Here is a 15647-nt window from a genome sequence, read left to right on the forward strand (position 1 = left end):
CCACCCAAAGTGCTACGGTGCCTTTAAACCAGTCAAGCACGAATGTTAAAATTTATGTGGGTATTAACCTTTTTAACTTGAGTGCCAAGGTAAAGCCTGCAAGTACCAGGCTTGGTGGTTCACCTGCCAGCCTTAATCCACAAACAATTACACATAAATGAAAATTTACTCTTATTCATCAATCACTACCATGGATTTCTTAAACTAAAAGAGTGATTACAACTCTCTTTGACTTGCATGATCATTAACTTAGTTCGGCCCTTTATAAGGACCAATGGTGATAAAATTTACTAACATGATGATTGGCACATTCACAAACCACTATGGATAATTCATTTATAGGAACGTAAGATTCCTATGCATACTATTTACAACATGTAAAAAGGGAAGTATGCATCCCCTAAAGATCTTGAAGTATTTACAATTGTTGAAACTAACATATGCAGTGTTTATAGCCAATATGCCAAAACATAACCTTTTGATGTGCATCACAATGCAGGCCGAACTTAATAGAGTCTGTAATCCTATTTTGCCTATCTCAGTTATACACCACAGGAAATTCAAGGTACTAGATCACCCAATCATTACAATGTATATTTTTTTTTTTTTATAATTAAGTATAGCATAGCATGCTGGGTTACGCAATAGACCAATAAATCCAACTAGACACTGTTCAGCCATATTAATTTAAGTATCATTTAACCTTACAGTTCACTAAAATACAGCATGTACAATAGCTATCGGATCAGCCAATTATCGTACTAAGTATAGCATAGCATGTTGAGTTACACAAGAAACCAATAAATCCAACTAGACATTGTTCAGCCATATTAGTTTAAGTATCATTTAACACTACAGTTCACTAAAATACAGCATGTACAATAGCTATCGGATCAGCCAATTATCGTACTAAGTATAGCATAGCATGTTGAGTTACACAAGAAACCAATAAATCCAACTAGACATTGTTCAGCCATATTAGTTTAAGTATCATTTAACACTACAGTTCACTAAAATACAGCATGTACAATAGCTATCGGATCAGCCAATTATCGTACTAAGTATAGCATAGCATGTTGAGTTACACAAGAAACCAATAAATCCAACTAGACATTGTTCAGCCATATTAGTTTAAGTATCATTTAACACTACAGTTCACTAAAATACAGCATGTACAATAGCTATCGGATCAGCCAATTATCGTACTAAGTATAGCATAGCATGTTGAGTTACACAAGAAATCTAAAAGACAGAACCGGAATTCATTCAGCCGCATGAACTAAACACATTTTTTTTTTTCAGTTCAGCCATCATACAGCATATACATCAAATAATGATTTCAGCCATGCTACTGCATTTTACAGGATTATTAAGTATTAAACCGCATGTCGTATTATGCAGAACCAACAAACAGAAACAGCTACTGGACCTATACCAGACTCAACCATGAAATACATTGGTGATAACGGATCAAGCATCGGCTCTTTTGCATGAAATTACCAGCAGTATCAATTCTGTTACCGGGAATTTTCTAAGAAAACATAAAACACCAAATTTCCTATTCAACACAAAGGATTTGCACAACATAGATTCTAAAATTCAAGAAAATATAGTCCCAGCCAAGTCATGCAGTCCCAAAGGTTATATACGACGCTAAATCATAAATTTACAGGAATGTATATATATATATATTTATATACATATATACATATATCAGAAATTTCAGAGGAATGTGTATATAACTGAAATCATAAATTTCAATAAGGTAGATCCACTAAATCATGAAATTCCCAGAGACATACGCAGGTAATAACCCATAAAAAATAATTTTAAAAAGGGACAGATCATGATTTCCCCCTAACTGCATAAAAGTCTCTTTTTTTTTTTCCATAATAATATGAAACCCCCAAATCGCAGATTTGGGGCTTTCGGTTTGGGGTCGACAGACGACCCCAAATTGGGAATCCCCTTGAACCACAATGCACATATACAACTAATTAGGGATTCGAGAATCCCCTGACAGGACTCAGCCAAAATTTTATCCCATTCGCAGTCCCTCACACTTTATTATACGCACTCCCCTCCCTTAAACCAATCGATTTGGGTTTTAGACAACCCGCACCCGACCAAAACCCATGATTAACCGGAAAAACAATCACAGAAACCCTACCATTATCCGGCGAGGGTGTTGCAGCATCCACGAGAGGGGTCGGTCGGCCTGGACAGCACCACCACCGGAGAGGTCGGTTGCGTCTCCTGACACGGCTTCAAACAGCAGGCCCGAGCTCGGGGGAGGGGAATCCGAGGGTTAGAGAGAGAAGAGAGGGAGCATGGGACAGCGAGAGAGGGAGAAGGAAGGGTTTGGGGTCCCCCTTTGTAGGTGGGTGACCTTCCAAAAAGGAAGGAAGCCCGGCGGCTTCGGCTTCCCCCCCCCTCCCATTTCCAAATGTTAGGGTTCAAAAGAACCCTAACCAGTGACTTATCGGGGGGTTTCCCTCTTCATTTTTTTATCGGGCAACCCCCTTATCGGGCCCCCCCCCTTTGTATCCTTTTTACAAGGTGTGGGCCGGGTTCGAGTCTGACCCGCGACCCGCACTCGGGATCCAATCACAGGTTGGATCCGGGTCTTATAAAAAAATTCTGGCTTCTTAATTGGATCCAAAAACCCCACTTATATATTTATTTTATTTCTTTTCTTATTACGTATTTTAATATTTAAATAGGTTTATCTTGTATAATATGGGTGCTGGATCCGAAACTTGGATCCGTGCCCAGATTCGCCCATTTTACTCCTAAAATACTAAAATTTTTAACGGTAAAAATTGCAGTTATTACAACGACAACCCCTTCTCCTGTTTTTTTTCCTGAGTGCGACAACCACCGACGCCAGCACAAAGATCCCCTCCATGACACCGGAGCAGTCGAGGCCGGTGGAATCGTTCGCCCTCTCACGATAGCCGCAACCCCCAAGCGTTGGATTTTAGAGGTACGGGTTTTTCTTTTGGGTTAAGTGAGGGAAACGAACATGGATTCAATTTCCATGAAGTATTTTAGGGTGAAAGCATGTGGGTGAGTAAATCCAAGCATTTACTCCAGGATCCATGGATGAAATCCATGTGTATTCATTTTTTTTTGTATGCTATTGCGGAATAATACTCGTGTGGTGGTGTTTTTCCATTTAAAACAGAAGGTTTGATCCATAAAAAATAAAAATAAATTGATTTTCTTATGTATGTGCAGGCTAGTAGTTCTAATCCTTATGAAAAACCCATATTAGGGATTATTAGTGCTTGTAAATCTGGAAATAAAGCCAAAAACATGGTTGAACGTAAGTTATGAACTTTATAAACCTGAGTACGTTTGAGTTATGCAAGCATACATGCTGTTCTGAAATTTTTGGGATTTTGGTATGCTGTCAGCAATAAAAGAAACAAAAAAAAACAGAGTTAATAAATTTTTATTAGGGCCCAGGCATTCAGTCGGTTGGGTTGTGTACCAGACCCAGCCAACTGGGTCGGCTGGGTGGATCTGGCTGTGTGCTAGACCCAGTTTTGGCTGGGCCATTTGTTCAAAATTTTTAAGATACATGTGGTGTTCCCTAAATTTCCAGATTTCATTAACTGGGTGTATTTCAAAGCATGTAATTAAATTGATTTTGAACTTCTGGTTATGGCTATATATACTGACGTGGAATTTTTTTTTTTTTGGGGGGGGGGGGGGGGGGTTAATAAAGTTTACTTCAGATTTATTATGTCAATCTGAATTAGTTATTTGAACCTGATTTGTTAGAATGAATCGAGATTGCATCCATTTCAAACTCTGATATGTCTTGGTTAACTAAATAATGTATTGAAATTTTGATTTTTTTTTTGTTTAGAAACTGTTAAAGCTTAATCATTTTGGACATTTAATTAAACCTGAGACTAATAGGGGTTGAGCCTGGTGGTTGTGGAGCCTCATCCGAGTGCATCGGCTGGGCATTTTCGGCCTTAGCCCCAGCTGATTACATGTCGGCTGGATAATGATTTTTGGGCTCGGTGTGTCTTCATTTTGGGTTGGGTGCAGTTAACAGATTGCTTTTGTTGTAATGGGTATGGCAGGCTGCACTGTTACGGAGAAAATTTTCTAATATGAATAGTCCTTGCGTTGGATCGAATCTCAAACAAAAGACCCACTTAGCATGCAAATTCCAGAATTTGCTTTCTTGTATTAAATCAGCCATCTACATGCTAAAGAATGGATTATTTTCAGATGCATGTACTTGACATAATATGTTGAATTAAAGGAATATCACAAGGCTGCATCTTATGCATGTGTGTACATTGCATCATTGTTCACTTGTTTATTTGAGAAGATTCATGAATAGAGGCATTTAATTGGCATGATTATGTGATCACATGCATATGAAGCTTGTCTAGTTCATAACTCAAAAGTTTGCATACACGAATATGCATCGTGAAACATGGGAAGTGAATGCTTGTTCGAAATTATTGTTGTAAGAGAGTGTACTTGTGCATAGTCCCATATGGAATTTAGATGCTTTTGCAGGGTCAAAATGGCATGGTTGTTCGTATGTTTTAATTGGATCGATTCATGAATGAACTCTTGCATTTGACACGAGTATGTGCATGTCATGTAAACATGCATTTAATGTGGGTGTGTGAATTTATGCATATGCTTATGAAATTATTGTTTCATGCACAACTTGCATACATGAATGCGCATTGAAAAGCATGTGAAAAGAATGCATAAGTGGCATACTCTTTATGATTTTTGCTTATGAATGCAGTGATGATCAAATTGGATCATCAGGGGCTGGGTGAGCCTCGATGACCGGTTGTTCTCTGTTTTAGTTATTTTTGATGCATTGCAACAAACCAAATGTGATATTATTGTTTCACAGCGCTGTTCTTTGTTGTCACGGGCGGTGGTCCCTTGAAGAGTTTGGCATGCTGTTTTGCAAGCTTATGTTATTAAAATTTTTACATGTTGATTTGCAAATGTAAAAGAGATGAATTAATAACAAGATAAAAGAAAGTAAAGAACAGTGTAATTCATTTTTCTCCTTGATGTCCCTGCTTTAGCTTGGGAATCTTGGATGTTGCGATTTGGGGGAAACCGTGAGGATACAAAAACTCTGTGTGCGTGTTGTTGCCCGTGAACCCGATATTGAGGTTCTTCTCCTTGTCACGGTTTTAGGGAGAGTCCGTCACTTTTCCTTTGGGTGGTGTGTTTTGACACAGCTGTTGTAACGCCCCAAAATTTCGACTTGTGATTTCGAAAATCTTATCGAAAACCTTTCAAAGATTTAAAGTTTAACTTTTAAAAAAACGACAGCGAAAGACATTTAAAAAGGAACACAAGTCAACAATTCTGGGTACGTTAGCTGAAAAACCATCATTCACATGTACAACAACTTAAAGGAATTTAAGAAATAAGGCAATAGATTAAAATCTGCAGTTTATTACAAAATGAGCATTTTATTCCAAAGTTCAATAAATCTAAGAAAACTCCAAAAAGTCTCAGAGCCAAGCCGCCAGCAGAAAGAAGATAAATCTTGATCCATATTGCACCACGTCATCGGCCGCCAGTGAAATCCTACTCCTGACCTGCCCATAAAATGGGTCAGTTTAATAACAAACCAGTAGGTGCACGAACAGATAAGTAGAATGAAAATAAAACAAGACATTCATGAGATAAACAGTTATGATATTTAAGCAATTCAAACAATTGTAGTCTATTCTAACAAATGTAATAAGTGCAAAGAGCTGTTAGTTGAAGCAATGTAAGTCTCACTCATCTACAACTATTCATGAAGATATTCCTTAAGTTCTGATATTAACTGGCCTGTGGGTACGCACAGACGCGAAACGTAGAAACAGCCGAGACCGATCCGGGGGTTTATTATGTCAGGTGTTTTCATTAACCCGGATGGCTGACTGAGTCCGCTCCTAAGGGGACGGTCAGTGACCAAGAGAGTAAATCCCCAAAGGCATTCGTGGCCCATGGATGCATCCAACTTCTGCAGAAGTGCCCGAGAGTTACCACCTAGGATAATTTATGGTAATCCCAATTCTCCTAACTCCGATGACTGGGGAAAACCGAGTCTTTTGCCCGTGGGGTGGTTGTTAACAACCTGTCCATCAGAGTCTTTGTACCATCCATCCTCTCCCTTGATGAACCGTGAAGATCGGATGGGTACGACGGGGGTTTCATAACCGCCGCCCCATCCTACATGCTCTGGTCCATTAGACCCACTCGAGCATCTTGCTTGTGAAGGCGAAAAGTCACCATTTATGTGATCTCAGCATTGTGCTAATTGCACTCATCGAGGTTGCTACAACCTCATCATCCCACCATCGTAACCCACATGGGACGTACTTGTCCAAAAGTACGATCGTACATTCCTAAAGGTACAACTACGATGAGAGGGCAACATAATGTTTTATGATTCTTTTGGTTCTTACATGACATGTTTTGCTTTTCTGAGCAATTGGCCTGTGGAGGCCGATATTATCACATCAAAATCAATAAAGTGTAGATTTCACACTTCAATATACTCCATGATCTTACACAGAATTCATACCGTACCTGCCTTAAGGTTTGATTTCAATAGCAATTGCAGTGGTTTTGATTCTATTCACAAAGTCTATCTTAAGTATGCAGTTTCAAAGGAATAAGCATGCATAATAGACAATTATAAGTTAAGTAATCCTACACGTAAACAGGCATGCCAAGTAAACTACTTGACTCTTTCTAGAATGAGCCTACCCAAAGAATTTACATTATGCAATTTCAAAAGAATCACAAAGAGTAAAACTTTGACCAACCAATACTTCTTCAGATACGCAAGTATGCAAAATAACTATTCTATCTCAGAAGTCTTATTTTATTTTGTTCATACATACTATTCGTGCGACTTTCCCCTACCTCGGGATGTCGTGCAGCTGCGTGCGTCTACGCGTGTAGATGATACGAGGCTCGGGCCGCGGAGCCAGAGCGGGGGGTCCGATGCGAGGTCTGCAACAGTGCTACGTTAATTATTATGCGGAGAAGTAGAAAAACAAGCCTGCCTATAGGAAAAAAAAGAGGCAGCAGGGGTGTGCCCCTGCTGGCCGAAATCAGAAAAACGACAAGAGCGAGCCCTTGCCTGCAGACAGCCGTGGGGTGACAGGGTTGAGCCCTCTGTCAAAAACACCAAGGCGGCAGGGGGGGGGTCAGCCCGTGCCAATCGCAAAGAAGCGGCAGGGGCTGAGCTGAGCCTCTGCCAGAACAATCAATGTGGCACCAGAATGCTAAAGTGGCAGGGCTGAGCCTCTGCCAGAACAATCAAGTGGCAGGGGCTGAGCCCCTGCCCGCAACAGCCAAGTGGCAGGGGTTGAGCCCCTGCCAGAAACGGTTAGGTGGCAGGGGCTGAGCCCCTGCCTGCAAAAATGAATATGGCAGGGGCTGAGCCCCTGCCAGAACAGCCAAAGTGGCAAGGTCACGACCCACTGCACAGCGAATAAGAAATGGCAGGGGTCTCGGCCCCTGCCTGCCACAAAAAGAATGGTAAGGGCCTTGGTCGTTACCTGACGAGAATGGGGAAATGGCAGGGGCCCCAGCCCCTGCCTGTCGAAAAAATGGGGAATGGCAGGGCCCCAGCCCCTGCCTGAAGAATTAAGGGACGGCAAGGGCCTCGGCCCCTGCCAGAAACACCTACGAATGGCAGGGGTCTCGACCCCTGCCTGGCAAAAATCATGGAGCCGCAGGGGTGTCCGGCCCCCTGCGTGCCGAGGGTCAAGAGCAGCAGGGGGGGGGGGGGGGGGGTATTCCCTGCCCTCCTAGAGGCCAAGAGGCGGCAAAGGGATTGCCCCTTCCTACCGGAGATCGAGAGGCGGCAGGGGCTAACCCCTGCCAGAGAGAGAGAGAGAGAGTTCGGGGGTGACAGGGGGCAGCCGACATCATGTCGGATTCCCTATCACCCCCGGAGGTGGGGGAGTGTCGCAAGGCCATTGGTGCCCTGCCGACACTCTGGCGCACCCCCAGAGGGAAGAGGGGACGACAGGGGCCTTGCAGGCCACCTATCGGCCCTCCGATGATTACCGGAGAGGCGGGAGGGCACGGCAGGGGCTGTGCGCCGCCTGCCGGCCTCCCGGCGAGGTGACAAAGAGGGGGGGTGAGGAAGAGAAGAGGGAGGAGAAGAGAAGAGGGAGGATGGCGTACCTGGGAGCGGTGACCGGCGTCGGCGACGTGCACAGCAGGGAGGAGACCGGTGCGGAGGGGGGGCGAGGGCTGCGAGAGGGAGGCGTGACTCCCCTCGCCCTCCAACCTCTCTCTTAAAGGCGCAGGGGGGGCACCCGAATGGGGAACCCTCGATGGGTTTCCCTAACTTGCCCTGAAGCGAAGGGGGAGAAGGGGGGTTTGCGGCGCCCGAAAACTCGGGTTTTTAAAACCCTAATAAAAAAAAGGGGCCCGGGTCCAACAATTTTTTTTTTTTAATTGGGGTTTTACATCCTACCCCTCTTAAAAGAATTTCGTCCGCGAAATATTTATTACCTTGAATAATCAAAATACAGGTCAGGATATTTTTCCCTAATATCGTTCTCAGGTTGCCAAGTACATTCGCCAATTCCATGATGTTGCCACCGAACCTTTACAAAGGACATGGTTTTTGATCTTAACACTTGGTCACGACGGTCGACGATCTCCACTGGTCTTTCTTCGAATGTCAAGTCCCCTCTAATGTCCACATCATCATAATGAATGATGTGCGATGGATCGTGAACATACTTCCTCAACATGGATACGTGAAAAACATTATGGATCTGAGCATACTGCGGAGGTAACGCCACACGGTAAGCTGCTTCTTCAATCCGCTCCAGGATTTCGAACGGTCTGACGTATCTGGGACTCAGCTTTCCCTTCTTCCCGAACCGAAATACGCTCTTCATCGGAGATACCTTAACAAAAACCATATCGCCAATATCGAAGGTAAGCTCTCGTCGGCGCTTATCTGCATAGCTTTTCTGCCGACTCTGAGCGGTACGGAGTCTTTCTCGAATCATCTGCACCTGTTGAGTATAGTGTTGCAAGACTATAGGTGCCTCCAAACTTCGTTCGCCAACCTCGTCCCAGTAAACAGGTGATCGACATGGCCTCCCATACAAGGCTTCGTATGGGGCCATCCCGATGCTCGCATGATAGCTGTTGTTATACGCGAACTCCGCCAGACTGATGTGGGAATCTCACTCTCCCTTCTAGTCCATCATACAGGCTCGAAGCATGTCTTCTAAGGTCTGAATCGTACGTTCCGACTGCCCGTCAGTCTGAGGGTGAAACGCAGTGCTGAACTTCAACTTTGTGCCCAACGCCAACTGAAGTTGTCGCCAAAACCTTGAAGTGAATCTAGGATCACGATCGGAGATAATCGAGACTGGAACACCGTGCAATCTCACAATCTCTCTAACATAGAGATCAACGAGACTATCCAACGATTGGTTGAGACGGATAGGTAGGAAGTGAGCCGACTTGGTGAGTCTATCGACGATCACCCAAATCGCGTCGTGCTTCCTCCGCGTCCTCGGAAGACCGACTATGAAGTCCATGGTGACATCCTCCCACTTCCATAGAGGGATCTCTATCTGCTGCATGACCCCACCGGGTCTCTGGTGCTCGATCTTGATCTGCTGACACGTTAAACACGTCGAGACATACTCAGCCACGTCTCGCTTCATACCGTTCCACCAATAACTGCGCTGTAGGTCCTTGAACATCTTCGTGCTACCAGGGTGAATTGTGTACCTAGACTTGTGGGCTTCCGCCAAAATTACATCTCGAAGGACCGGGTCGTCAGGAACCCAAAGGCGTTCCTTCAACCATATACTTCCATCCTCCTTCAGACGAAAAAGTGTATCTGCCAGTATCGCTTGAGCCTTCCACTTCTCGTAGCGTGCATCAGTTTTCTGCCCATTGATGATTCTTGCTAGTAGCTCAGGTTGAGCAACAAGGTGAGATAAGCCGATTGAACCCTGAGTGATCGCGAAAGGTTCCCATGAGGCTAGGTCTTCGATCAACCTCCATCCAGCAAATAAGGCATTAATCGAAACTTCTGGTGTTTTGCGGCTGAGGGCGTCAGCCACTACGTTCGCCTTTCCTGGGTGGTATAAGAGGGCGTCAGCCACTACGTAGTGGCTGACGCTCTTAGCCGCAAAGCACCAGAAGTTTCGATTAATGCCTTATTTGTTGGATGGAGGTTGGTCGAAGACCTAGCCTCATGGGAACCTTTCGCGATCACTCAGGGTTCAATCGGCTTATCTCACCTTGTTGCTCAACCTGAGCTACTAGCGAGTATCATCAATGGGCAGAAAACTGATGCACGCTACGAGAAGTGGAAGGCTCAAGCGATACTGGCAGATACACTTTTTCGTCTGAAGGAGGATGGAAGTATATGGTTGAAGGAGCGCCTTTGGGTTCCTGACGACCCGGTCCTTCGAGATGAAATTTTGGCGGAAGCCCACAAGTCTAGGTACACAATTCACCCTGGTAGCACGAAGATGTTCAAGGACCTACAGCGCAGTTATTGGTGGAACGGTATGAAGCGAGACGTGGCTGAGTATGTCTCGAAGTGTTTAACGTGTCAGCAGATCAAGATCGAGCACCAGAGACCCGGTGGGGTCATGCAGCAGATAGAGATCCCTCTATGGAAGTGGGAGGATGTCACCATGGACTTCATAGTCGGTCTTCCAAGGACGCGGAGGAAGCACGACGCGATTTGGGTGATCGTCGATAGACTCACCAAGTCGGCTCACTTCCTACCTATCCGTCTCAACCAATCGTTGGATAGTCTCGTTGATCTCTATGTTAGAGAGATTGTGAGATTGCACAGTGTTCCAGTCTCGATTATCTCCGATCGTGATCCTAGATTCACTTCAAGGTTTTGGCGACAACTTCAGTTGGCGTTGGGCACAAAGTTGAAGTTCAGCACTGCGTTTCACCCTCAGACTGACGGGCAGTCCGAACGTACGATTCAGACCTTAGAAGACATGCTTCGAGCCTGTACGATGGACTGGAAGGGAGAGTGAGATTCCCACATCAGTCTGGCGGAGTTCGCGTATAACAACAGCTATCATGCGAGCATCGGGATGACCCCATACGAAGCCTTGTATGGGAGGCCATGTCGATCACCTGTTTACTGGGACGAGGTTGGCGAACGAAGTTTGGAGGCACCTATAGTCTTGCAACACTATACTCAACAGGTGCAGATGATTCGAGAAAGACTCCGTACCGCTCAGAGTCGGCAGAAAAGCTATGCAGATAAGCGCCGACGAGAGCTTACCTTCGATATTGGCGAGATGGTTTTTGTTAAGGTATCTCCGATGAAGAGCGTATTTCGGTTCGGGAAGAAGGGAAAGCTGAGTCCCAGATACGTCAGACCGTTCGAAATCCTGGAGCGGATTGAAGAAGCAGCTTACCGTGTGGCGTTACCTCCGCAGTATGCTCAGATCCATAATGTTTTTCACGTATCCATGTTGAGGAAGTATGTTCACGATCCATCGCACATCATTCATTATGATGATGTGGACATTAGAGGGGACTTGACATTCGAAGAAAGACCAGTGGAGATCGTCGACCGTCGTGACCAAGTGTTAAGATCAAAAACCATGTCCTTTGTAAAGGTTCGGTGGCAACATCATGGAATTGGCGAATGTACTTGGCAACCTGAGAACGATATTAGGGAAAAATATCCTGACCTGTATTTTGATTATTCAAGGTAATAAATATTTCGCGGACGAAATTCTTTTAAGAGGGGTAGGATGTAAAACCCCAATTAAAAAAAAAATTTGTTGGATCCGGTCCCCTTTTTTTTATTAGGGTTTTAAAAACCTGAGTTTTCGGGTGCCGCAAACCCCCCTTCTCCCCCTTCGCTTCAGGGCAAGTTAGGGAAACCCATCGAGGGTTCCCCATTCCGGTGCCCCCCCTGCGCCTTTAAGAGAGAGGTTGGAGGGTGAGGGGAGTCACGCCTCCCTCTCGCAGCCCTCACCCCCCCGCTCTGGCTCCGCGGCCCGAGCCTCGTATCATCTACACGCGTAGACGCACGCAGCTGCACGACATCCCGAGGTAGGGGAAAGTCGCACGAATAGTATGTATGAACAAAATAAAATAAGACTTCTGAGATAGAATAGTTATTTTGCATACTTGCGTATCTGAAGAAGTATTGGTTGGTCAAAGTTTTACTCTTTGTGATTCTTTTGAAATTGCATAATGTAAATTCTTTGGGTAGGCTCATTCTAGAAAGAGTCAAGTAGTTTACTTGGCATGCCTGTTTACGTGTAGGATTACTTAACTTATAATTGTCTATTATGCATGCTTATTCCTTTGAAACTGCATACTTAAGATAGACTTTGTGAATAGAATCAAAACCACTGCAATTGCTATTGAAATCAAACCTTAAGGCAGGTACGGTATGAATTCTGTGTAAGATCATGGAGTATATTGAAGTGTGAAATCTACACTTTATTGATTTTGATGTGATAATATCGGCCTCCACAGGCCAATTGCTCAGAAAAGCAAAACATGTCATGTAAGAACCAAAAGAATCATAAAACATTATGTTGCCCTCTCATCGTAGTTGTACCTTTAGGAATGTACGATCGTACTTTTGGACAAGTACGTCCCATGTGGGTTACGATGGTGGGATGATGAGGTTGTAGCAACCTCGATGAGTGCAATTAGCACAATGCTGAGATCACATAAATGGTGACTTTTCGCCTTCACAAGCAAGATGCTCGAGTGGGTCTAATGGACCAGAGCATGTAGGATGGGGCGGCGGTTATGAAACCCCCGTCGTACCCATCCGATCTTCACGGTTCATCAAGGGAGAGGATGGATGGTACAAAGACTCTGATGGACAGGTTGTTAACAACCACCCCACGGGCAAAAGACTCGGTTTTCCCCAGTCATCGGAGTTAGGAGAATTGGGATTACCATAAATTATCCTAGGTGGTAACTCTCAGGCACTTCTGCAGAAGTTGGATGCATCCATGGGCCACGAATGCCTTTGGGGATTTACTCTCTTGGTCACTGACCGTCCCCTTAGGAGCGGACTCAGTCAGCCATCCGGGTTAATGAAAACACCTGACATAATAAACCCCCGGATCGGTCTCGGCTGTTTCTACGTTTCGCGTCTGTGCGTACCCACAGGCCAGTTAATATCAGAACTTAAGGAATATCTTCATGAATAGTTGTAGATGAGTGAGACTTACATTGCTTCAACTAACAGCTCTTTGCACTTATTACATTTGTTAGAATAGACTACAATTGTTTGAATTGCTTAAATATCATAACTGTTTATCTCATGAATGTCCTGTTTTATTTTCATTCTACTTATTTGTTCGTGCACCTACTGGTTTGTTATTAAACTGACCATTTTATGGGCAGGTGAGGAGTAGGACTTCACTGGCGGCCGATGACGTGGTGCAATATGGATCAAGATTTATCTTCTTTCTGCTGGCGGCTTGGCTCTGAGACTTTTTGGAGTTTTCTTAGATTTATTGAACTTTGGAATAAAATGCTCATTTTGTAATAAACTGCAGATTTTAATCTATTGCCTTATTTCTTAAATTCCTTTAAGTTGTTGTACATGTGAATGATGGTTTTTCAGCTAACGTACCCAGAATTGTTGACTTGTGTTCCTTTCTAAATGTCTTCCGCTGTCGTTTTTTTAAAAGTTAAACTTTAAATCTTTGAAAGGTTTTCGATAAGATTTTCGAAATCACAAGTCGAAATTTTGGGGCGTTACAGCTGTTGTTGTTTGGTATACCAATAAAGTGGCGCCAGTGGATGCTGTTTTCCATGGTGTCCCCGACTTTGGATGTTGTTTTCCAAGGTTCCGATGGATGGTGTTGTTTCCTGATATCGGTCGAGGGCTAAGTTTGGAACCCGGTAATAAAATACAAATTGTGTGTTAAGCTACCCCGGGAACCCTACTTGACCTCGGGGACTGTACCCGTTTGGTGTATCCGCGGGCAATGGTAAATTAAAAAAGAGGAATTTAAAGATTGTGTGCATTTAATAGGACATGCATATGGAAAGAGGGGAGTTTAAATGAAAGATAATAAGGGTTCATGCATAGCACATAAATCATGCATATTCTTGCTACGCATTAGTTCATGCATGTTTACCTGTTCACTTGGTTATTATATGTTGATCATTGCAGGATGTTGATTTCTATTGCATTTAATTTCCTTATTGATTAAGTTGTGATCAATGTTAATTACTTCGTGTTCCATTATGTTCAATGTTTAATTCTGCATGAATGGTTAATTGTCTTATGAATTGATTATAACTGTATTCCTCAAAATACTACATGGATCTTATTTATGCCTTTTTCTTATTTGATTCATTAGGAAAACCTGTACGCAGAATTCTTCGGATTTCTGACCCTCTATTTTTATTGGTTTTTCCCAGATATCGGTGATCAGTGAAATTGACTCGCTCTGAGGAGACACGAGGGTCACATTTGCTTCAGATTGTTTCACTTACGAACAGAGTGGCTCTACTGTTATTTTATTTTAGTTTTTCTTATTTTCTGCAAGTTGTTATTTCACTTTTGACATTGAGTATGAGACTCTTATTGATTCATTAATAAAAGAGTTTAGTTGGTTGGTTATAAATGTAAGTTTGTTTGTGGTGTGTAGTTATCCAACTGAAATTGAAACTGTAAGGACCCCAGGCCTCTGGGATGTTTTCCGCAACTCTTAGAAGAAAAAAAAATCCGCATTTTTCAAAGGTATGAGTTGGGGTCGTTACAGAATGGGACTCTGGTGGGATGCCCCCCCCTCCCCCCCCCCCCTAGAGTCCTCTCTAAGGTGGGATTGTGGATTTATTTTTACCTTTTTATTCCTCTATATTTCTATAAATAGGCATGTATAGCTATTTTATTTTTTAATAAGATTTATCGAGTTCAACATCTAAATTTCGTTCTTGGCTTGTGTGATTGCTCCTTGAGGGAAAGATTCTGCTCCCTCACCCATCCATCCATCCCCACTCATCGTCGGCCAATTGAGAACGTGTTTCTCCCTTTCAGTCGCACTTTTTCCTTTTGCCTTGATTCCCGCATCCTCATCTCTCTCCCTGTTGTTTTCCCTTGGCCATGTCCCCCTGCCCTGGGACACACCGTAACCACTCTCCCCCTTTCGCGCACCTCTGGTTATGTCCCCTACCTTGGGACATGCCTCTTTCACTTCCCCACCTAGCCGTGTCCCCGCTTGGGGCCACGCTCTGCTGTTGCAGCATGTCTGACACCCACCAGACCTGCCACCCCTGCCTCTGTTGTTGCACCCTCTGCTGCTGCTGCCGCAGCCTGTGCACCCGCATGTGCCCTAGCTACGAATTGTTGGGCCACGCCCCGCTCCGTGTGTTGGACCGATAGAACTGATCTTCCTAGGGTTTCTGCTCTATCAAAGTCATAGATAAGCAAGCAGTGAAGAAGCACATCATTTAATGTCTAACCGATGAAGATATTGACTCACTTCTAACTAAATATCATTGTTTAACCTTATATACAAACTTCATTTAGACTGATAATGTATGTACTAACATGAGCAGAAGACTTATGAGATAGTGCATCCTAAAAATGCATATAGATATGCAAACAAATCACTAGG

General features: G+C 43.8%; 1 protein-coding gene across 1 annotated transcript in view; it reads right to left on the minus strand.

The window, feature by feature from the left end:
* The window catches only part of NODGS (nodulin/glutamine synthase-like protein), a 141160-nt gene that overhangs the window by 100095 nt on the left and 25418 nt on the right, over positions 1-15647 (minus strand). The window lies entirely within an intron of this gene.

This window comes from Nuphar pumila, chromosome 16 (assembly GCF_984573655.1).
Source record: "Nuphar pumila chromosome 16, dmNupPumi1.hap1.1, whole genome shotgun sequence".
Lineage (NCBI taxonomy): Eukaryota > Viridiplantae > Streptophyta > Magnoliopsida > Nymphaeales > Nymphaeaceae > Nuphar > Nuphar pumila.